This window comes from Microchirus variegatus, assembly GCF_963457635.1.
Source record: "Microchirus variegatus genome assembly, chromosome: 2".
Taxonomy (NCBI): domain Eukaryota; kingdom Metazoa; phylum Chordata; class Actinopteri; order Pleuronectiformes; family Soleidae; genus Microchirus; species Microchirus variegatus.
In genome coordinates, this window is record NC_139803.1 from 20741510 (window position 1) to 20766592 (window position 25083).

At 37.0% G+C, this 25083-nt stretch overlaps 1 protein-coding gene and 1 long non-coding RNA gene across 2 annotated transcripts in view; one reads left to right on the forward strand and one right to left on the reverse strand.

Annotated features, from left to right (window-relative positions):
- The window catches only part of taco1 (translational activator of mitochondrially encoded cytochrome c oxidase I), a 153873-nt gene that overhangs the window by 21718 nt on the left and 107072 nt on the right, over positions 1 to 25083 (reverse strand). The window lies entirely within an intron of this gene.
- Positions 17442 to 17911, forward strand: LOC310944517. Its single transcript, XR_014593134.1, has 3 exons — positions 17442 to 17479; positions 17681 to 17746; positions 17851 to 17911. It is a non-coding gene; the product is annotated as an uncharacterized lncRNA (long non-coding RNA).

Sequence of the window (25083 nt, forward strand, 5' to 3'; positions counted from 1 at the left end):
TAACCTGGATCACACACATCTCCACCCTGGTAAAGAGAGCAAGGCAGCGCCTGTACAACCTCAGACGGAGACAGAGCCAGGAGGATTATGAAAATCACACTCCTCCAAGCCAGGGTTCACGTTAGCCGGTATATATGCTGGATTTTGACTGTTGTCAAGTGAATTTGGCTGGCGAAAACAAATATCACCGGCCAAGATGTCTGGTGAAATCAATGATTAACACGGAGACGGTATTCATTTATGTAAAACGCCAGAATCGCGTTGTGTTTGGAGATTGAACATTCACGGCTCGTCTGTGACTCCGTTTATGTGTGTCTGTGACTCCGTTTGTGTGTGCGCTGCTATGCGCTCACTGTGTGTGTGTGTGTGTGTGTGTGTCGCCAGGGGTCTGTAAAGTCGCTGTAAACGTTGTAAAAGTCGTACATATCATACTTGACTGTATAAAGGAGTTTATTAAAGCCTTATAATCAAAATGATGACAAAAACAATGATAACTAGCACCGCAAGCGGTGGTAACGGGTTCGAGCTTGACGCTACGTCGCGACCCGCGCCCACCTCGTCGCTTGCGCCCTGATCTCGTCTCTCGTTCATTCGCTGCTTGCTGTCGTAGTTCTAATTGGCGCCGTCCGTGCGGATGTTGGGCTGTGGAGTAAAGTCATATATTATTTCCTGTTAAGTGCGTTACACTTTCTGTCGGGAGGACATTGTTTGCGTGTTCAGGATAGGTCCCTGGCCTCACATACCAAGTTCCATGCAGAGCGGTCAATGTACAGTAAAGTTAGAGGGCACTTCCTGTTTAAAATGTTTAACTGCCTGTTGGGTCAGAGCGTGTCCATTAACATGTTCAGGGAAGTTCTATTGAGTCACATATAATGTTTCGTGGAGATAGGGCAACGTACGGCAAAGTTACATTCTACTTCCTGTTTGGGCGTACCACTTCCTGTTTGGAGTTTAGCTTTTGCAGACATGTCCAGGATAGGTTCCTGGTGTCACGTGTCAAGTTCCGTGCAGATCGATCAATGTACGGTAAAGTTACAGGGCACTTCCTGTTTAAAATGGCTGACTTCCTGTTGGGTCAATGGCGTGTCCATTAACATGTTCAGGGAAGTTCTATTGACTCACATATCATGTTTCGTGGCGATCGGGCAATGTATGGCAAAGTTACATTCTACTTCCTGTTGCGGCGGATCCACTTCCTGTCAGGAAGTCGTCTGTTGCTGACATGGTCGGAGCGGTTTTGTGGTCCCACATATCACGTAGGAGGAGGATACAATAATCCCTGTCATAGCAGCATAAAGAAGTGTGAAATGTAATGTTATATCCAGCAACCAGGGGGCGCTGTTTTATAAATTGAAGATTTTCATATAGACTGCTTCAGGGTTGGACTGTCATCAATCCAAGAAAGTTTGGTTCAGATTGGAACAGGATTTACAAAGTTATACCAGTTTCTTTAGTGTTGCACAGTAGATGGCATAGTCTGCTGCCACCAGGGGGCGTCGTTAAGACATTGAATATTGTCTTATAGACTACTTCAAGGCATCAATCCAGGGCAGGACATTGGATCCTCCATCGCAAAGTTATAAGCGTTTTGTTGTCTGTTTTTACAAATCAGAATGTTTGCCAACTTTAGCGCCCCCTATCTTGTACGCCATGCGACATTTTAAAAAACTTTCACTAACTTTTGATCCTCAACTCGTCCACATTAACCTCGCCAAGTTTGAAGGTGATAGCACAAAAGCTCTAGGACAAGATAGATTTAATAGCAAATAAAATTCTTTCTGTTGCCACCAGGGGGCGCTGTTTTCGAAATTAAATATTTTCAGGTAGACTTGTTCAGGGTCGGACTGTCATCGATCCAAGGAAGTTTGGTTCAAATCGGAACAGGATTCACAAAGTTATCATCATAAATGTACTTTTTTTGGGTAATATTCCTCTCACCACTAGAGGCGCTGTTTTCGAACGTGACAGTTTTTTCATATTCATCTTTAAGAACTATCGATCATGAACCACGGCAAGTTTGGTTCATATCTGACCTTCCAATGCAAAGTTATAAGAGATTTGGTCAACATCAGAATGATCGCCAACTTTAGCGCCCCCTATCTCGTACGCCGTGCGACATTTTAGAAAGCTTTCACCAACTTTTGATCCTCTACCTGTCCACATTGACCTCGCCAAGTTTGAAGGTGATAGCACAAAAGCTCTAGGACAAGATAGATTTTATAGCAAATAAAATTCTTTCTGTTTCCACCAGGGGGCGCTGTTTTCGAAATTGAATATTTTCATGTAGACTTGTTCAGGGTCGGACTGTCATCGATCCAAGGAAGTTTGGTTCAAATCGGAACATGTTCCACAAAGTTATCATCATAAATGTACTTTTTTTGGGTAATAATACTCTCACCACTAGAGGCGCTGTTTCCGAACGTGACCGTTTCTTCATATTCGTCTTTAAGACCTATCGATCATGAACCACGGCAAGTTTGGTTCATATCTGACCTTCCAATGCAAAGTTATAAGAGATTTGGTCAACATCAGAATGATCGCCAATTTTAGCGCCCCCTATCTCGTACGCCGTGCGACATTTTAGAAAGCTTTCACCAACTTTTGATCCTCTACCTGTCCACATTGACCTCGCCAAGTTTGAAGGTGATAGCACAAAAGCTCTAGGACAAGATAGATTTTATAGCAAATAAAATTCTTTCTGTTTCCACCAGGGGGCGCTGTTTTCGAAATTGAATATTTTCATGTAGACTTGTTCAGGGTCGGACTGTCATCAATCCAAGGAAGTTTGGTTCAAATCGGAACATGTTCCACAAAGTTATCATCATAAATGTACTTTTTTTGGGTAATAATACTCTCACCACTAGAGGCGCTGTTTCCGAACGTGACCGTTTTTTCATATTCGTCTTTAAGACCTATCGATCATGAACCACGGCAAGTTTGGTTCATATCTGACCTTCCAATGCAAAGTTATAAGAGATTTGGTCAACATCAGAATGATCGCCAACTTTAGCGCCCCCTATCTCGTACGCCGTGCGACACTTTAGAAAGCTTTCACCAACTTTTGATCCTCTACCTGTCCACATTGACCTCGCCAAGTTTGAAGGTGATAGCACAAAAGCTCTAGGACAAGATAGATTTTATAGCAAATAAAATTCTTTCTGTTTCCACCAGGGGGCGCTGTTTTCGAAATTGAATATTTTCATATAGACATTGTCAGGGCTGGAGGAACATCAATCCAAGGAAGTTTGGTTCAGTTTGGACCAGGACTCGCAAAGTTATAAGAGTTTGTTTTTTTGTCGCAATAATCCGACTTTGCACCTCGCACCTCGCTACACCGTTAAACAATGCGCTATCATATTCAACACGCATCATCTACCATGTGTTTTCAATGTTTCAGTGTCATTTTGAGTGACACTTTTACAAACTCTGTAAAAGTTATTACCGAAATCGTAAATAAACTTTTTTTTTGTATATTCTCTTCCACCACCAGGAGGCGATGGTTTCAAACGTGATAATTTTTGCATAGGTGTCTTCAGCAACTACCCATCATCAATCATGGCAAGTTTGGCACCGACGTGACCTTCCATCGCAAAGTTATAAGCGTTTCGTTGAGTGTTGGGAAAATTTGGAATTTTCGCCAACTTTGGCGCCCCCTATCTCGTGCGCCATGCAATATTTCAAAAAACTTGTCAGATTAGATCGTACCTCAACTGGTCCACATCAACCACGCCAAGTTTGAAGGTGATTGCTCAAAAACTGTAGATTTTGGTATCTACGGCAAGTTATGCTGTAAATTCGCCAAAAACGCCTCCGTCTTCGCCTTCAATCCAAGATGGCGGCCTTCCTGTAGGTTTCACAGAAAACTTGTGATTGACTTTTGCCCATGGCACAACCTAATGAACGTGTGTACCAAGTTTCGTTCATGTACGTTATTCCCGACAGGAGTTGACCTAGTAGCACATTTTTGCGTCAGTCTGAAGCCCCGCCCACTTCCATTTCTTGACGCACATTCACCAAACCACTTTGGTTCGGCGATTTAAGTTAGGTCTGATGTTGTCCCAAAAATTCGCGAGGTTTGGGATCCGTTTAGGCCTTCAAAAAGGCACATTCCTCGTGTGAAGAATAATAATAATAATAATAACTAGCACCGCAAGCGGTGGTAACGGGTTCGAGCTTGACGCTACGTCGCGACCCGCGCCCACCTCGTCGCTTGCGCCCTGATCTTGTCTCTCGTTCATTCGCTGCTTGCTGTCGTAGTTCTAATTGGCGCCGTCCGTGCGGATGTTGGGCTGTGGAGTAAAGTCATATATTATTTCCTGTTAAGTGCGTTACACTTTCTGTCGGGAGGACATTGTTTGCGTGTTCAGGATAGGTCCCTGGCCTCACATACCAAGTTCCATGCAGAGCGGTCAATGTACAGTAAAGTTAGAGGGCACTTCCTGTTAAAATGGCTGACTTCCTGTTGGGTCAGAGCGTGTCTATTAACATGTTCAGGGAAGTTCCCTTGACACACATATAATGTTTCGTGGAGATAGGGCAACGTACGGCAAAGTTAAATTCTACTTCCTGTTTTGGCGTTCCACTTCCTGTTTGGAGTTTAGCTTTTGCAGACATGTCCAGGATAGGTTCCTGGTCTCACGTGTCAAGTTCCGTGCAGATTGATCAATGTACGGTAAAGTTACAGGGGACTTCCTGTTTAAAATGGCTGACTTCCTGTTTGGTCAAAGGCGTGTCCATTAACATGTTCAGGGAAGTTCTATTGACTCACATATCATGTTTCGTGGCGATCGGGCAATGTATGGCAAAGTTACATTCTACTTCCTGTTGCGGCGGATCCACTTCCTGTCAGGAAGTCATCTGTTGCTGACATGGTCGGAGCGGTTTTGTGGTCCCACATATCACGTATGAGGATGATACAACAATCCCTGTTATAGCAGCATAAAAAAGTGTGATATGTAATGTTATATCCAGCAACCAGGGGGCGCTGTTTTTTAAATTGAAGATTTTCATACAGACTTTTTCAGGGTCATACTGTCATCAATCCAAGGAAGTTTGGTTCAGATTGGAACAGGATTTACAAAGTTATACCAGTTTCTTTTGTGTTGCACAGTAGATGGCATAGTCTGCTGCCACCAGGGGGCGTCGTTAAGACATTGAATATTGTCTTATAGACTACTTCAAGGCATCAATCCAGGGAAGGACATTGGATCCTCCATCGCAAAGTTATAAGCGTTTTGTTGTCTGTTTTTACAAATCAGAATGTTTGCCAACTTTAGCGCCCCCTATCTCGTACGCCGTGCGACATTTAAAAAAACTTTCAATAACATTTGATCCTCAACTCGTCCACATTGACCTCGCCAAGTTTGAAGGTGATAGCACAAAAGCTCTAGGACAAGATAGATTTTATAGCAAATAAAATTCTTTCTGTTTCCACCAGGGGGCGCTGTTTTCGAAATTAAATATTTTCATGTAGACTTGTTCAGGGTCGGACTGTCATTTTTCCAAGGAAGTTTGGTTCAAATCGGAACAGGTTTCACAAAGTTATCATCATAAATGTACTTTTTTTGGGTAATAATCCTCTCACCACTAGAGGCGCTGTTTCCGAACATGACAGTTTTTTCATATTCATCTTTAAGAACTATTGATCATGAACCATGGCAAGTTTGGTTCATATCTGACCTTCCAATGCAAAGTTATAAGAGATTTGATCAACATCAGAATGATCGCCAACTTTAGCGCCCCCTATCTCGTACGCCGTGCGACATTTTAGAAAGCTTTCACTAACTTTTGATCCTCAACTCGTCCACATTAACCTCGCCAAGTTTGAAGGTGATAGCACAAAAGCTCTAGGACTAGATAGATTTAATAGCAAATAAAATTCTTTCTGTTGCCACCAGGGGGCGCTGTTTTCGAAATTGAATATTTTCATGTAGACGTCGTCAGGGCTGGAGGAACATCAATCCAAGGAAGTTTGGTTCAGTTTGGACCAGGACTCGCAAAGTTATAAGAGTTTGTTTTTTTGTCGCAAAAATCCGACTTTGCACCGCCCACGCTGCTACACCGTTAAAGAATGCGCTATCATATTCAACACGCATCATCTACCATGTGTTTTCAATGTTTCAGTGTCATTTTGAGTGTCACTTTTACAATCGCTGTAAAAGTTATTACCGAAATCGTAAATAAACTTTTTTTTTGTATATTCTCTTCCACCACCAGGAGGCGATGGTTTCAAACGTGATCATTTTTGCATAGGTGTCTTCAGCAACTACCCATCATCAATCATGGCAAGTTTGGCTCCGACTTGACCTTCCATCGCAAAGTTATAAGCGTTTCGTTGCGTGTTCAAAAAAAATTTCAGATTAGATCGTACCTCAACTGGTCCACATCGACCTCGCCAAGTTTGAAGGTGATTGCTCAAAAACTGTAGATTTTGGTATCTACGGCAAGTTATGCTGTAAATTCGCCAAAAACGCCTCCGTTTTCGCCTACAATCCAAAATGGCGGCCTTCCTGTAGGTTTCACAGAAAACTTGTGATTGACTTTTGCCCATGGCACAACCTAATGAACGTGTGTGCCAAGTTTCGTTCATGTACGTTATTCCCGACAGGAGTTGACCTAGTAGCACTTTTTTGCGTCAGTCTTTAGCCCCGCCCACTTCCATTTTTTGACGCACATTCACTGAACCACTGTGGTTCGGCGATTTAAGTTAGGTCTGATGTTGTCCCAAAAATTTGCGAGGTTTGAGATCCGTTTAGGCCTTCAAAAAGGCACTTTCTTCGTGGGAAAAATAATAATAATAATAACTCTTACGATTACAATAGGGTTCTTGCACAGTCGTGCTCGAACCCTAATAATAACTCTTTCAATTACAATAGGGTTCTTGCACAGTCGTGCTCGAACCCTAATAACTAGCACCGCAAGCGGTGGTAACGGGTTCGAGCTTGACGCTACGTCGCGACCCGCGCCCACCTCGTCGCTTGTGCCCTGATCTCGTCTCTCGTTCATTCGCTGCTTGCTGTTGTAGTTGTAATTGGCGCCGTCCGTGCCGATGTTGGGCTGTGGAGTAAAGTCATATATTATTTCCTGTTAAGTGCGTTACACTTTCTGTTGGGAGGACACTGTTTGCATGTTCAGTATAGGTCTCTGGTCTCACGTGTAAAGTTCTGTGCAGATTGATCAATGTACGGTAAAGTTACAGGGCACTTCCTGTCTAAAATGGTTAACTTGCTGTTGGGTCAAAGGCGTGTCCACTAACATGTTCAGGGAAGTTCTATTGATTCACATATCATGTTTTGTGGCGATCGGGTAACGTACGGCAAAGTTACATTGTACTTCCTGTTGCGGCGGATCCACTTCCTGTCAGGAAGTTGTCTGTTGCTGAGATGGTTGGAGCGGTTTTGTTGTCCCACATATCACGTATCAGGAGAATACAACAATCTTTGTTATAGCAGCATAAAGAAGTGTGAAATGTAATTTTATGTCCAGCAACCAGGGGGCGCTGTTTTATCAATTGAAGATTTACATATACAGTTTTTCAGGGTTGGATTGTCATCAATATAAGGAAGTTTGGTTCAGATTGGAACAGGTTTTATAAAGTTATCATCATAAATGATTGGTTTTGTTTTAAATTCTGTTACCAGTAGATGGTGCTGTTTTCTAATGATATTATTGTTTTCTAATGTTTGTCTATAGGAATTAGTAAATAAGGGATTTGGTGATCATTACAATGATTGGCAATTTTGGCATCTGTTATCTTGAATTGTATGTCATTTGAAAATGTATTAATTACTTTTGATCCTCATCTTGTCCACATTGACCCTCCTAAGGTTGAAGGTGATAGTATAAAACTGTAGGAGAAGTTTGTGCAATTGTATACAATGTTTTGTATGTGATTATTTCTGTAAATGTTTTATGTTATATGTTGAAGTTAATTGACTTTTAATGATACAGCAAATGAGATATATTTCAAAATATTGTTTATTTACAAACCACAGCAATCACATGTAAATATATATACACACTATATATTAAAATCAAACACACAAACAATATTTTTATTTTAATTGCAGTCACACATTTTTTTGTCTTCCATGTCGTGTCACTGTTTAGAAATGGGGTTGAGACACAAGTTATTATCATCATTATACTGTATATGTTTATAGTTTAATTAATTTTTACATTGTTATTTGTAGTGGTTGTGGATTTTTTATTTGTGTCATATTTTTTTTGTAAAAGAGAGAGTTTGATTTATTATAAATATATGTGTGGTGTTTAAAGTAAACTGATTTATTAAAAGTGTTTGGTTTTTTACTTAATTTTATTTTGAGTAAGCTTTTATTTGTCTTACCTCTTGCATCTTGAATAGTTGTAGAAGCTGGTATTGAGGTAATGAAGAAAATATTTATTAATAATGGTTAGTACAAGGAAATATTTATCATGATTTGTATTGTGTTATTTGGTCCATTTATACTTACTGGATGGTTGTTCTTCATATTTTGCAGTTTCTGGTCATGGAATGTGTAATATATTAGTGGGTGTTCTTATTTGAGATGTATTTTTATTTGTAATGAGCTTTTATTTGTCTTACCTGTTGCATCCTGAAGTGATTTATGATCTGTTATGGGGCAATGAAGAAAGTATTTTTTAATGGTTATTACAATGAAATAGTTGTCATGGTTTTTAATGTTTATTTTGTTCCATTTATACTTACTGGATGGTTGTTGTTCTGGTTTTGTAGTATCTGGTCATGAAATGTGTAATATATTAGTTGGTGTTCTTATTTGTGATGTATTTGTATTTGTAATGAGCTTTATTTGTCTTACCTGATGCATCATGAAGTGTTTTTGAAGCTGGAATGAGACAATGAAGAAAATATATTTTTTAATGGTTATTACAATGAAATAGTTGTCATGGTTTTTATTGTGTATTTTGGTCCATTTATACTTACTGGAAGGTTGTTTGTCTGGTTTTGCAGCATCTGGTCATGGAATGTGTAATATATTAGTTGGTGTTCTTATTTGTGATGTATATGTATTTGTAATGAGCTTTATTTGTCCTACCTGTTGCATCATGAAGTGTTTTTGAAGCTGGTATGAGACAATGAAGAAAAGATATTTTTTAATGGTTATTACAATGAAATAGTTGTCATGGTTTTTATTGTGTATTTTGGTCCATTTATACTTACTGGATGGTTGTTCGTCTGGTTTTGCAGCATCTGGTCATGGAATTTGTAATATATTAGTTGGTTTTCTTATTTGTGATGTACTTTTATTTGTGTATGTTACGTTTGTTTTACTAACCAGTCATCATCATGTCGTCGTTCTGGATCCACTTTTCTGTTTCATCTAATTTTTTTTGTAGATAAAAATTTTTCTGCTTTTCCGCATTTATTTTGCGGTCACTGGTGTTGACTTTGCTTGCTACTAGGTTGGCCACCTCCAGGACTCTTTGTGCCAGGATTTGCCGTGGCACATGGGGATCTGTTGATGAGTACTGTTGAGATAAAACAATTGATTCAGTCATTGTATATTTAGCATGGAATATATCTTTGTTGATTTAGTGTTTGTAACTGTTATTGTTATGGTTTGTTATATTTTGTATTTTGTTATTGATAATAGGAGTTTTAATTAGTCGATGCTTTATTGAAGTTATGTATATTATGTATTTATATAAATGTATTAACTAAATATGTATTGTGTTGTAAATGTTCTAAATGGCTTAGGCTTATGTAATTGTGCTCTTTTTAAAGTAGTATCTGTATGGTAGTGCCCTTGTGAATAACTTAGAAAGTAATTGATTTTTAAATTAGATTTTTGTTGTTATGCGAGTACATTGTCTTAGTAAAAGTCTTGATTTTGTAGTTTGAGGTAACATTGCATAGTACAAAAGAAGTGTTTTTACCATGTTTTGTGTAAATTTGTAGTTTCAGAGTTAAAATTAAATACTGTATTTAGTTGTATTTTGTTGAGGTATTAGTTTTTGCTACTTAATTCTTTGTTCTTATTTGCTTTGATAAACTTTATTGTAAATAGGTAGGTAAAGGTTTTATTGAATGTTTTTACAATATGTTATTTGTGCCTTAATCATATGAACATATTTTCATGTGATTCTCATTTAGTGATTTGCCTGAAAATTGTATGTTTTAAAGAAATGGAGGCAATTTTTGCTGCATTTATAAGATTAATCTGAGTTATTTTGATTTTAAAATTAAGATAAGGTGTGAGAGTATATCAATAATGAAAGTTTGTGTTTAGATAGTATTTTGTTAGAGTAAATACAGATGGCATTTAGTATTAATCAAGTATTTGTATTTGGCATCTGAGATTAATTGCATTTTGAGTTAATATTTATCAGGAGTCTAATTTTACAAGTATGGTTGTTAGTGTGAAAGTGTAGAATTGGTAGACAATAATATTTTTCAAGTTTTTTTAGATATTGTATGCATGTATTATATGCGTTAAAACTAATTTTGTTTATGTGTTATAACATTTTATTTCATAAATTAGTTCAAAAACAATGTCTTAAGAGCTGTTTATTGTTAGTAGGTAATCATTAACCACTTTAACACAGAAGTTCTTGATTGGTATTTAAGGTTTTGTTGTTCAATTTGTATATGTGTGTTTAGCAGGTCCTCTGTTAATGGAGCTTTTACGTGAGTATTTATTGAGTATTGTGTTTATAAAGTACATTTAATGAGCATTCTTTTTTTTGTATGTATTATAATATTTTTGCATGTAATAATATTTGGATCTGTGTTGTTTAATCATTGTTGTTGGTTATGTCAAGTAACACTTCTACATAAATTGAGTAAGGAGATGTACATTTGATTTGATGTACACTTTTGTATTATTTGAGACATTTAAGTCATTATTATTGAATCCCTAAATTGTATGTAGTTTTTTATGGTGTTGTGGATCAATAGAGAAATATATATATATATATATATAGAGAGAGAGAGTTTGATGTGTTTATAAATATATTTACATGCATATAAAATATGTGTGTTTTACTATTTAGTTTATATATAATTACTAGTATTAGTAATTATACTATATCAATACAAGGTTGTGAATTTGGAGTGACTACAATTATAGATTATTATAGCCTTGGTCTACATTAACTAATATGGATGATTTAGTTGTCATTACAGGTAGATAGTAATAATAATGATATAAATAATGCATTATATTTGAAGTTGTAATATTTGTAGGTAGTTTTGAAGTGAACATAAATGGTTGTGTTGATGTGTGCATTGCACTGGGTTGATTGGATGATCATTTTAGAGTTTTAAAAGTAGAATTGGTTTTATCTTTCAAAGTCATGTAATTAAGTCTATGAGTGTGTTATAACTAGGGTTGTTAAATGATAAAAAATATTTATTAGATTAATCATAGGGTAGCTGTGAATCAGTTATGTTTATTCATGATTAATGGTCATTTTTAAATATGTCAAAAAATTCAAAGTTTCTTTTTATATTATTGTAGGAACTTCATCAGTACTTTGACGCACTGTTTCTACTAGTTAGCGTTAGCGTGAGCTAGCATTGTGACGCTAATGTTAGCTGCTGTCTGTGTCCCCGTTAGTTAGACAGTGTTCGTTATTGTTACGATCATATCATTATGTGCGCCAGCAGCGCTACTTACAACTGTGCGTTTTGGTTTTTCTCTTCTTCTTGTAGTTTCGTGAATGATAATTCCTTTTCATTTTCCTGTAGCTTGACACAGGTTAACATGAGGAGATGTGGGTCCTCTCTAGGGAGGTTTTCTACTGCGATGTCATTGCAAATCAATTCTTGCTGTTTAAGGGACACGGTGATTCTGCTGCTCAGTGATGCATTTAGGCTTCGACTGTCGGGACCACCTCATATCGGCTTAGGGCCCCAAGTAGGTGTCCGCTGTTTTGCCTGTTCATAAACTGCACGTGTACCTGTAGCGTAAGAGTAACGTGTTAATTACACAAATTAAGCATTTTGTGTTATTGCAGTAATCTTGACAACTAGTTATAACCAATGACCAATCCGTTTTGGAATAAATTTCAAAGTATATTGGTTATAGCAGTGTTTTATTAGTTGCGTGTTGTATTGTTTTAGTAATAATGTGTTTTTTATCTGTGTTTGTTATAAGTGAGTGTACTTTGCATTTTATGCTTGTCTTGTGAATAGTTGATATCTTTTGTTGTTTAGCACTTAGGTATTTTATTTTACATAGTTACGTCGTTACTGTGGTTTCATGTTTCAATGGTTTCACATTTACAGCATGTCTGCAGTCATTAACATGTTGCTATGACATGTGTCTTTTTGTATGGTACGTTGCTCTTTGTAGTGGAGTGAAGACAGTACTTGTTTTCTAATATTTGTTAGTAAATTCAATTCACATTTTGTTTTTAGAAGATGTGGTTTACTTACTGCAAGTAGTTCGAGCTTTGCTCGAAGTCCGTCATGCTCTTGGTGCATCCTTGGGATTTTAAATGGTGACGACATCTTGTAATACACAAATTAAATACTTCAATTGAGAACATTATTTCCATCTTTAGTTAATTATTCTTTTGTGGTTTACGGTTGTATATCAATGTTATTTTGTTTAATTACTTTGTACTTACGTCTGCTCTGTTCGACGATGTATCGGGTTGTGAAACACGGTGAGAGTGTAGTATCACTGCGCATGTCAGCACTGCTGTGTATCCATACGCGGAGTTGGTTAGTTCTATTTTTGATTGTATGTGATTTTATCAACATGACACAAGTGTGATTTTGTTATAGAAGTGAAGGTAAGACATCAAGCAGACTTTTTTCTTTGAGTAAACATGTTCACTTTTTCTGTATAATTTTTATAGTATATTTTATATTATATAATATATTACTTATGTTGAGCGAAAAACTGTTTTATTTTGAAACGTTGAAATAGTATTTCCGTTTTATTAATGTTATTTAAACAGCGTTGTTTTTCTTAAATAGTTTTTTTAATGTGTTCATGGATTGTGTTGTACTGCTGTGTTTTGGTTGTCAAATATTTCATTCGTCTTTGAATGTAAGGTTGGAAAGTTTGTGTCAATCACGTCAATCTGTAAAAGGGGACCGTACTTTTGCGCTCTGGCTCGTATGTTTTCCGGTTACATAGAAATCGGGGGAACTTAGGACCCTGGGAACATAAGTATGACCCTCTGCAAAAGGTAACATGTAAGCATGTAGTTGTTTTCACAGCAGTAGGGAGAACTGCGCCGTAAATCCTTCTATTTCGTTAAGAAGGACAGTTAAACATTTGCGCTGGAATAGTAAAACCTTCAACAGTGAAACTGTGGTTTTCCATGCACAGCATCAGTCAGGTCAGTTGTGTATCAAGTAATTGAACGTTTTTTCTGTGTCAAGCAGCTGATTGAGCGAACCATATAAGGGAAGCGATGATGTAATTCTACGTCATGTTTTTTGAAAACCTGAATTTATATGATTTTGAGATAACAAACATCTTTCGTTTAGTGCAGACATTGCTATATATATCCTTCGTTTATATGTCTTGTGGTGGGTTGATATGTTGTTAATTTCGTTATTTTGATATTTTATGTTTTTTTTCGGCGAGTTTTGTTTTGTTTGGAGTTTGTCACGTCAATGCCTGTATAAATATATGTTAGGTTATGTTGGTAGTAATGGGTAAGTATGCAAGTTATTACGGTTTTTACGTCAACCAATAGCGAGTTTTCTTGTTGAGGAGTGGGCGGAAATGTTGTTTATCTGTGATTGGTCCATTGGTTTGGTAATCAGGTAGTGGTTAGACGACTGTTTGCCACTCTTGTGTTTATAGCACAGGGAGTAGGTTGTACTTGCAATTTGCTTTCTGGCTACAGGACTTTGAGCAGCTAATTTTATCATTGTATTTCTTCCATATAGTCTTTATCAGTTGTAAAGACTATCTTCACTGGTGTACCGGTCTTCAGTAGCATTTTTCTGTTTTTCCAAGGTAAGTCTTTTGTTGTTGTATTATGTTGTTTGCAGTTTTTTAATTTCATGCTGTGAGCGTAGTTGGTTCACGGAAGTGTTTCACATATAGGAAATGCTGTAATTGAAATTGAATATTGTGTAAAACAATGTTGCTATTACTTGTGTAAACAATGTGATTTAGTAATATGTTGATTTTAGTTTAAGTTAAGTTTTTGTTGTTGTTTTCACTTGTTCTTTTGTTCCATGTATGTGTTAGCTTGTTAGCTACACGTGGTTTGTTTGATATTTGCACTTAATTTTATAAGTCTTATACTTTTATCATAACTAGAGTATTGTAGTGTTTGTGTTTTAGTGTTTACTTAGGTAGATTGCTTGAATTACGACGCTTTATGTACCGCTGTTTGTGATATAAGTTTATTTGTATCTACTAGTTCTTTGTATTGTTTCTATTATATGTATCTTAATGTTTCAATTGTGGGGACCTAAACTTAGTATTAATGCGACAAACACAACTTAAATAACATTTTTTGTATGGAAGTTTTGGGTATCGCTTCCAGTTGTAGAACGAGTTTAGGTGAAGCATTATTATGCTAAGGCTGTAGTGGGGGATTGTGTGGTTGATTGTAAGTTGCAATACATTTAAGTGGTTGTATTGTGTATAGTGTTGTTGTGGATGATTAAGTTACTGAATGAGTTGAATGACATGATGTGTCATGATACTTGTTAATTCATTAGCATGATAGGCAGTACGTCAATCACAAAAGCTGTGCTATTCATCTATTATGCAAGCATATCATGTTGGTTTGTTATGCATATTAGCATGAGATGGTAACATGCTCAAGTGTGTCATGTCTCATAAGGTGTGATGTGTGTAGAAGTAGCATTTTAAAATAACAATAGGTATGGCTAGGTCATAAAATCTTGTGTACGTAATTATAAGTGTGTGACAGGGTTATGTTTAGCATTCATGTTTATTTTGTATTTTAGTTAGTTTCATGTATTTTCAATTAGACTTTAAGCACCCTTTTCATCAAAAACAATAATTGATTATTCTTGTTAAGTCAACTAATGTAATTACAACAAAAGGAGAGTATTAAGAATTGTGAGTAGTTTAGTTGTGTGTATATTGAGAAGGAAATTTTATTTCAGATATTTTGTGGTTGCTATAATTGTAGTTTTTAATATTGTATTTGTTTATTTTGCAGTTGATTGGAGCAGTGCTAACATTACAGAGGAACAGGAATTGGTTTAAGTAAAAATATTTAACAATTTTTTAACATTTAATACAACTGTTTTTGTTATATACTGCACTGATTTTGTTTGAGTTTTGTAGTCTATAAGGTAGTTGCTATGCCGCGTTTGAAGAATCAGAATCGTAGGGTTGCTGCTAAGAGGAAGATGGCGGAGCGATTGGCAGCTGTGGATGAACGTCTGGCAGCTGTGGTTGCGTCTGCACCCCAGGTTTCAACCACCCACTTTCCACCACCAGCCCCTGCTGTGTCACGTATGTATTCATTTGTTCTCATGAATTGGTTTCTGAGATTGTTTGAAGAATGTGCTTATCTCAATATATTGCATGTGAACAATGTATTAGAAATATGTGTACTTCTATATTAATGTTTTGTGTTATTTAAACAAGGTCGAGGTACGGGTTATCGCCATCGTGTGAGTAGTTGGCCAAGATCATCCTGGACAGGGAAAGCTCACAAGCTCATCATCCCTCCGGAGTTGCCTGATAAGAAGGTAATGTTGTTGTATTTACAAACATAATGATTGATGTGTATCATGATTATGGCATTATTATGATTGGATATGTTCTGAAATAATGTTTTTTTATTGTTGTAGTTTGTTCTTTTCATCGGGGATTCCCACCTGCGTGCCATTGTGGATGGCCATGTGAAAGTTTCCCATGAGGAACTTTACTTTGGTTACATGTCAACACCAGGAGCTGATGCCAAGGACCTGAGGACTGAGTTGGTAAATGCAGATATTTCTAGGACACCTGATCTTGTCTGTGTTCTTGCCCCCAGTAACAATCTGACTGGCAGTAGGACCTTTGTTCAGTCTTCAGAGGATTTCAAGGATCTTCTTATCAGTGCATTGTCTCGTTTTCCAAAGGCAAGTCATTTTAATATTCTCTGTTTGTTTAATCACAATGATGTAATGGGTGTGGCTTTATAGACTGTTGCAGATGATGTTTTGTTTTCAATAGATGTGTAAAATGTCATATGTAATTTGTTAGTTTTTAATTGTATATGTATTTATAGGTGTGTGTTCTGGACTTCCCTACACGCCGGACTGTGGAGCAGAACCAACAGGAGTTGTTTCGTCAGGAGTTTCATCGTGTTGCTGCATGCATGGGTTTGTTATAATAATTAACTTTAATAGTTTTTGCATGTTTCATTTATTGGAGTCTAGATCAATCAGTTAAAATTTGTATCTCTTTCAGTGTGTTTAAATTGAGTATGATGTAATTAGATATTATCTAATCATGTTTATTTTTGTTTAGGTGTGAAGTACTACCATGTTGCACAGGAGTTTCCTCTTAGCCAGCGAGACTTGTGGTGTCATGATGGTGTAAGTTCATGTGCAAATTTGGTGTTGCAGAAAATGCATAGTAACAATATTGTATTAATTCTTGTTTGATTTTCTATATTTTTGCAGGTGCACCTTAGTGACAGATCTGGGATGAGTAAGCTGGTGACATTGCTATGTGAGATTTCCTGTAATGAGATAGTGGTGTCTGATCCAGTTGAGATTGAGTGTATACCGTCACCAGTGGCTCCTGTTCGTCGTCTTGTTCAGAGGGTGGTTGTGAGGGGAAAGGTCCGTTCTCCACGTCCACAGCCCAACCCATTGGATTGGCAGGTGGTTAAACCACGTAGGACGGTAAATGACTTGGACATTTTGTGTTTGGTGAATTACAATGTTTTCTAAGCAATTTACTGCACACATTTTAAATGTATATGTTTAAAAATGATTTTTTTTACTACAGGGGAGGAACTCGCCACCTTTAAAAAGGAAATTTCAGCTCAGGGTATGTTTTGAATTTGTTTTTGATTCCTGCCTTTGGTTTTGAAAATAATTTTTCATTAAAAGTTGTTGTTTTTGTGTTTTAAGGAATGCTCCGTTCCTTTGACTCGTATCTGGTTCAGTCCACCTATTTTGGAGTTGATGGACAGCGTCTGTCCAAGCAATCTTGATCAGGAGGAGTCCAGTACTTTTGTCAAGAGACCAATGGTAATGTGCATGCAAAGTGTGTTGATTAAATATGTAAAAATAAACTGTCAAGACCGTTGAAATTATCTAACTGTATTTCCTTCGAAACATTTTTTCCTTTTGTTAGAGAGTGAAGCGTCCGAGGAGCCCTTCTCCAAGGAAGAGTTGTAGAAAACAGAAGGTATGACAAGTTATTATATTTATATTTTTTAGTGTTGGGTACTAAATTGTAAGAGTTTTATATCAATGTTTTCTTATCTGTTTTTATATCAGTCTAAGGTGGAGGTGGAGGAGGTAGAAGAGTGGCCTGAACTCCCCAAGCCTGCAGGGGTAAGTGTAGTTATATATGAATGGAATATGTTAAGACTTTATTTAAATGTCATGTAAAGTTTTTTGGTTTCTTCTTGATAAACATTTTTTTGTTCATTGATGAGTTTGTAGTTGTTCAATTATGACAAGTACAATTTGTTCTAAATGTTTAATTACAGCTGTGTTTATATGTGTAACAACTTTATCTGTTTTTTCTTTCAGGAGATGGTCCTTGTGGAGCGTCCACGCAGGTGTGTTGGTTTCGTGAAGAGAACTATTCATCAGCAGGTTTGTGAACACTTTTGTTATAATTTTAAAATCAAGGAGTTTTAACATAATGATTAAGTTTATTTGAAGTAGTTTTTGGTAAATCAATTATTTTGTTTTTGTAGGAGGTGACAACTTCTGATGTTGTGGAGGTGATACCTGGACCCTCATCTGCCAGTCCTGTGACTACTAAAGATCTTCCATGCTCTGCTCTGAACAGCTCCCCAGATTTAAGTCAAAGTAAGTCTGTTGCTTTAAGCTGTTCTGACTTTTTGTCACTAACTGATGTTACTGACACTTTTAGTTCAGATGTAGAGCAGGTCACACTTGTTTCTGACACAGACAGTGAGGTTGCCATTTCCTTTGGTTCCTCTGAGACATTGCCGACAACTTTTGGTGTGGGTTGTGTGAGGGGATCCTTTCATCAGGGGCACCGGCGTTTTAAATATGGAGGTTTGCAGTGTATGGCAGTAAGTTTAGCTGCCATGGCAAAGCATAAGACCAAGAGTGTGTTTTCTTGGCAAACGGATGATCTGGACAATGTTGTAATTTCTGGTGACAAGATCTACACATATTTGCGTGACAATAAAGCAATTAGTGGCGGGTACTCTATGTTGTGTGTTCCAGATTTGCCAAAGCAGTTAGATAGAGATGGCCATAGTTATGAGTTTGATTATGGTGACATAGTGAGTGGAAATGTGGATGTAGTTGAGGGAGAGCTTATTGACGCATGTGTGCTCACAACTTTGAGGGATGGTTTGGAAAAGATGTGTAGGGAATATGATACATGTTTTTTTACATTGTCTTCCAGTACTTGTGGGATTATTAGGGAAGGTGAACGATTTGCTATTGTTGATTCACATGCACGCAGTGCATTTGGGATGGTGGATCCCAAAGGGAAGAGTGTTGTTGTGTTTTTTAGTAGTCTTGAACACTTGATTCAGCATTTGAGTTGTTTGGCTGCAGGATTGAAAAAGTCAATGAAGCTGTTTGAGATTGTTGGTGTACATATTAATGTTAAAGACACTCAAGTTGATACAAATGACAAGGTACCAATGTGTACTCGTTCTTCAAAGAGATTTAAAAAAAGTGAACAAGTTGATTCAGATGTGTCATTTGTTGGTACGGTTCAAGTAAATGAGTTAGTTTTTGACCCTCTTTGTAATGATGTAGCTCAATCTATATGCGAAAAGTTAAATGTTGTATTCAACAAAGTTGATTTGGTGTCTTCTAAAACAGGTGTGTTGGGTGCTCCATGTAAAAAGGACAACATAGTTGCTGATGGCAATTGTTTTTTTAGAGCAGTCAGTCAAACAGTGTCTGGTTCACAAGAGAATCACAAAATATTTAGATTAGCTGTAGTTAAGCAAATATTAGATAATGTCGCAGTTTATGAGAGTATTTTGCGAAGTGGATTTTCTTCTGTGACAGAATATATCAGTAAGTCAAGGATGAATGAACTTGATATTTGGGCCACAGAGGTTGAGATTCAGGCAGCTGCAGATTGTTTTGGTGTTTCCATTTTTACCTATATTAATAATAGCTGGCTTGAATATAATTCCAATAGTAAGTCAACTAGTCAAGCAATTTATGTTGAAAATGTCAATGGTAACCACTATGAGACTGTTGTTTGTGTTTATCAGGCGAAGACACAGTCTTGTTATGGCTATTGCAAAACAAGTGAAAATGTAAAAGTCTACAATTTGAGACACATTAAAGTAAAAGCTCAAACAGTAACTACAGTAAATGATTGCTTGTCCACATATTTTAAAACGAAACGAGTCTTGCAAAGTAAAGTTAAATATGGTGAAGACATTTTGGAAAAGGTCAAACGTCAGGAATGGTCTAAAAGTAGATATCATGAAGATACGATTAATAGATGCAATTCTAAACAGAGGAGTACAACAAAGTACCAGCAAGATCTAAAACATAGAGAGGAAATAAAAGACATGAGTAAAAGGAAATATTCAATAAATAGTGCGCATAGAGACACAGTGAAAGACATGAGTAAAAGAAAATATAGGACAGATATTACGCATAAAAACAAAGTGAAATACTTAAGTAAAATAAAATATGCAACAAATACTGCGCATAGAGATACAGTGAGAGACATGAGTAAAAATAAATATAGGACCAATACTGCACATAGAGATACAGTGAGAGACATGAGTAAAAATAAATATAGGACCAATACTGCACATAGAGATACAGTGAAAGACATGAGTAAATTGAAATATTGTATAGATGATTTTCACAGACAAAATTTAAAAGCAGCTAGTATCAATAAGTATCATAGTAATGCAACTTTTCAGGAGCATGTTAAAGCAGATAACAAAATAAAAAGGCAACAATTGAAAAACAAGGCAGCAGATTTTGATTTAGAAAGGCAACAGTTTGATGATAAAGTTAAGGATGGACCATATTTTGTATGTTCTGTGTGTGAAAAGTCGTTGTTTAAACATCAGGTCCTGAGATGTAAAAAAAGTAACTATAATAACACCGCAAATATGGCAGTCATTGCAAATGCGTGTATTTTAGAGAAATATTTGCATACATGCAATGACAGTTGTGTCAAGCCATGTCAAATGTTGGAGTCACCAAGAGGGCAGTTGTGGATTTGTCATGCGTGTCATTCTGAGATTAAAAGACAGGTGTTTCCTCCTCAGAGTGCTCTCAATAATTTAGGTGTTCATCCTATTCCTCCTGAATTGGCTTGTTTAAATAGTTTAGAGCAGCATTTGATTGCAATGAATATACCTTTTATGAAGGTGTTGGCATTGCCTAAAGGAGGACAGAATGGTGTACACGGACCGGTGACCTGTGTACCAGCAAATATTGTTGACACCAATAATTTGCTTCCTCGTTCCAACATGGAAGGGTCTTTGTTGCGTGTTAAACTGAAGCGCAAGTTGACATATAAAGGTCATTATAAGTATCAGTTTGTTGATACAATGCACATAAGGCAAGCTTTGTTGTATTTAAAACAAAATAATAAGTATTATAAAGATGTAGATTTTAATGAAGAGTGGTTGAATGAGTTTTGTAGGGAACAAGAGACTAGGAGTGATGGCAATGTAGAAAATGATGAAACACCTGCTGAAGTTGATGAAAATGAGGATGAGCTGTTGCATGACAGGCAGCAACATTGTATGTTTCAAGATACTTGTCTGATGCCTGTAGATATCGGTCAGGAAACTTTGGATCAATACTTGGATACAAATATTTTGAATCTGGCTCCAGCAGAAGGTAACAGCCCAGTAAAGTTACTTTCTAATTGTGAAATTGAAGCTAAATGTTTTCCATGGTTGTTTCCACTTGGATTTTATGTGTTTCATGACAACAGAAAGTATCGTTTGACATTGTTTCGTTATTTTAATAATCGAATTTTTCATGCTGATGGCAGGTTTGCAAAGAATATAGAGTATATCTTTTTAGCACAGTTTATGTTAGACTTGGAGCAAGTTGTTTCAAATGTGTCTATAGCTTTGAGAAAAGGGAAAGGAAGTCAAGTTCCTAAGAGACTTAGGGATGTAGTAAATGATGAGGAGTCTTTAAAGAAATTGTTAGAGTTTGATGATGGTTATCGTTTTCTTAAACCTATCAGAGGCACCCCTGCATTTTGGCAGGCAGCACAGCGTGATCTACTTGCTTGTGTGCAGCAACTTGGTGTTCCTACTTGGTTTTGTTCATTTTCTGCAGCTGACTTGCGCTGGACAAATTTACTTGATACTATTTTGAAACAGGAAGGGCGGGTTCAAACAGCGGAGGAGTTAGAGTGGGCAGACAGATGTGATTTGTTGCGTAGTAATCCAGTCACTGCAGCAAGAATGTTTGATTTTCGGTGGCATTGTTTTTTGAAGGAGATCCTTATGGCTCCTTCAAACCCTATTGGCAAAATTAAGGACTATTTTTATCGTGTTGAATTTCAGCAGCGCGGGTCTCCACATGTTCATTGTCTGTTTTGGATTGAAGGTGCCCCCTTAATTGACAAAAATACAGATGAAGAGGTAGTTGAATTTATTGATAAATATGTTACATGTGAATTACCTTCTGATGATGAATCATTATTGGACATTGTCTCATCTGTGCAGAAGCATTCAAAGCGACACTCTAAAACATGTAAAAAGAAAAATACAGTTTGTCGATTTAATTTTCCCAGACCAGCATCTGCAAAAACATTTGTAAGTCGTTTTAAAGAAGATGAGGCATTAGTTTCCTGTGATTGTGAAAAAACTGATTCAACAGAAATTTTATGTGTTACTTGTAAAGACCATGATTTTGATGAAAGGAGGGCACGTAAAGTAAGATCTCAGGAGATGTTAGAAAACATTAAGGAAGCACTTTCTGATGAAAATTCAAGCTTTGACACAGTGGAGCAGTTGTTTGAAAGCTTAGGCATAACTCAGGAAGCATTTGAAGATGCATACTGTAGGACAAATAAAAGCACCAAAGTTGTGTTAAAGAGGCAGGTAAAAGAGGTTTGGGTGAATCAGTATAATAAACAACTTTTAAAATGTTGGAATGCAAACTTGGACATCCAGTACGTGGTGGATGCTTATGCGTGTGTGGTATATATTATATCATACATATCCAAGGCAGAAAGGGAAATGGGTTTGCTGTTGGCAAATGCACAAAAGGAGGCAGCGGCCAAAGATTGTAATGTTAGTGCTAAAGAGGCTTTAAAGAAATTAGGTGCTGTGTATTTACATAATAGGGATGTGTGTGCTCAGGAAGCAGTGTACAGGTTGACAAACATGCATTTAAAGGAGTGTTCTAGGAAGGTTGTGTTTGTGCCAACAGGAAACAATATTGTTAAGATGAGTTTGCCTCTAAATGTTTTAAAACAAAGATCAACTTCAGAAGATATTAGCACAGATGAGATGTGGATGACGAGTTTTGTTGATAGGTATAAGAATAGGCCGTATGATGACACGTTTAATGACATGTGTATTGCTGTGTTTGCATCTGAATATCGGGTGTTAAGTAAATCTGAAAACAATAAAAATAAGATTAAGTTAAGAAATAATTGTGGTTTTGTTGCAAAGAGAGTACGAACACAACCTGCTGTAGTTCGTTATGCTCGATTTTCAGAAACAAAACATCCTGAATTGTTTCATCAAAGTAGATTGCAATTGTTCATGTCATATCGTGTTGATGAGCAGTTAAAACCAGAGGGTTTTGCAACATTTCAGGAGTTTTATGAAATTGGTAAAGTTGTGTTTTGTGATGGATCTGTCCATCTGGTAAAGACAGTGGTTGACACAAATAGGAGCAAATTTGAAGTAGATGCAGACGTGCTGGAAAATATCCGTGATAGGATTAATGTAGATGGTGTTGAAGAAGATGCGTGGTGTCAGTTGTGTCCAGAACAGGAGTTGGAACGTTTACAAGCTGTGGAAGACATGGCACAAAGACAGGAAGTAGTGGATGATCACCAGGATCATATTCCAGATTTAGCTGTTAATCATGAAATGGTACAACATTTGGAAAAAAGAAACAATGTTTTGTGTAGGAGTGATGGTTTGTCATTGGTTAGGTCTTTGAATGATACACAGATGCAGATTTTTTATCAGGTTAGGCAGTGGTGTTTAAACAAGGTCTCAGGAAAAAATCCACCTCCTCTACATGTTTTCATTACTGGTGGGGCTGGAACTGGTAAAACTCATTTAATCAAAGCTATTCAGTACGAGTCCATTCGGTTGTTGTCACCATTATGCAGTCAACCTGATAATGTCAGTGTTTTAATAACTGCACCAACAGGCATTGCTGCATTTAATTTGAATGCAGCGACAATTCACCACACATTTAGCATTGGAATAGATGTGCGCTTACCATACATTCCACTTGGTGAGGAAAAAATCAATTCTCTTCGTTCTAAATACAGTGATTTGCGAATTTTGATTATAGATGAAATTTCAATGGTAAATCACAATCTATTGGCGTACATTCATGGTAGATTACGACAAATGAAACAAAGTGGGGAACGCCCATTCGGTAACATTTGTGTCCTTGCTGTTGGAGATTTTTACCAGTTATCTCCAGTAAAAGGCAAACCTTTGTATGTTGAAGATTTGAATATTGACTTGTGGTCTATGTTCTTAGTTGTGCAGTTGACAAAGGTAGTCAGGCAGTCAGATAGTGTGTTTGCAAAGTTGTTGAACAGGGTTAGGATGCATAAGAAAGACACACCAATGTTAAAAAATGATGTTGAGATTTTGAAACATTGTGAAACTGGTGAAGACAGCTCAGCTTTACACATTTATGCAACAAATCAACAGGTAAATGAGCATAATATTCTGCAGTTGTATAATGTGTGTCCTGACTATGTAACAATTGAAGCACAGGATTATCAAAACAATAGGAAAACAGGAAAGTTAGAGTTAATTGAAGGCCATCACACTCAAACGAAGAATACTTCTTTGTCTGAACAGTTGCTATTGGGTGTAGGGGCACGTGTCATGTTGTGTCACAATCTTGATGTGAGTGATGGTCTGGTGAATGGAGCATGTGGTGTTGTAACATGTATAATACAATCAGAGGGTGTTAAATTTCCAGAAAAGGTTTATGTTAAATTTGATAATGACAATGTAGGTTCAGAGAGGAGGAGACAGACACCAAGTGTTCCACCAAATTTAGTTGGTTCTACAGCTATTGCTCCAGAGGAAGAGCGGGCATGCAAAAAAGGGGGACTTCGACGTCAATATCCACTTAAGTTGGCTTGGGCGTGTACAATACACAAAGTTCAAGGTATTACAGTAGATAATGTTGTTGTGTGTTTTGACAAGATATTTGCAGCTGGACAGGCATATGTTGCTCTAAGTCGAGTCAGGAGTTTGTCAGGTTTGATCATTGAAGAGTTTGATGAGAAGAAAATTTATTGTAGGGGTGATATTAAAGATGCAATTCAGAAAATGTCTCCCTTCTTAGTGGATAAATTAGCAGAACAGCAATTAAAGACAAGCAGGTTTAGTGTATTTTTGATGAATGTGCAAGGTTTGACTCGACATTTGCAAGATTTGGTTTTATGTACACAGCAGTTGCAGCTAAACTGTATTGCTGTTACTGAGACTTGGTTAGAACAGTCATTGGTAGATTCAGTAAACATTGATGGTTATAGTTTTCATGGTTGTTCACGCAGTTCATCCTACAATAGTTGTGACCCCAGATTGATTGCATTAGGAGATAAACAACATGGTGGTGTTGGCTTGTACATTGCACAAAGTACACAATTTGAGATGGTAAATGTCCCTTCTTTTAATTTGGAATGCACAGTATCCAAATTTACTACAGACAACATAGTAATTGCAGTGATATATCGACCACCGTGTTATCCCATGACATTATTTAAAGAGAATTTG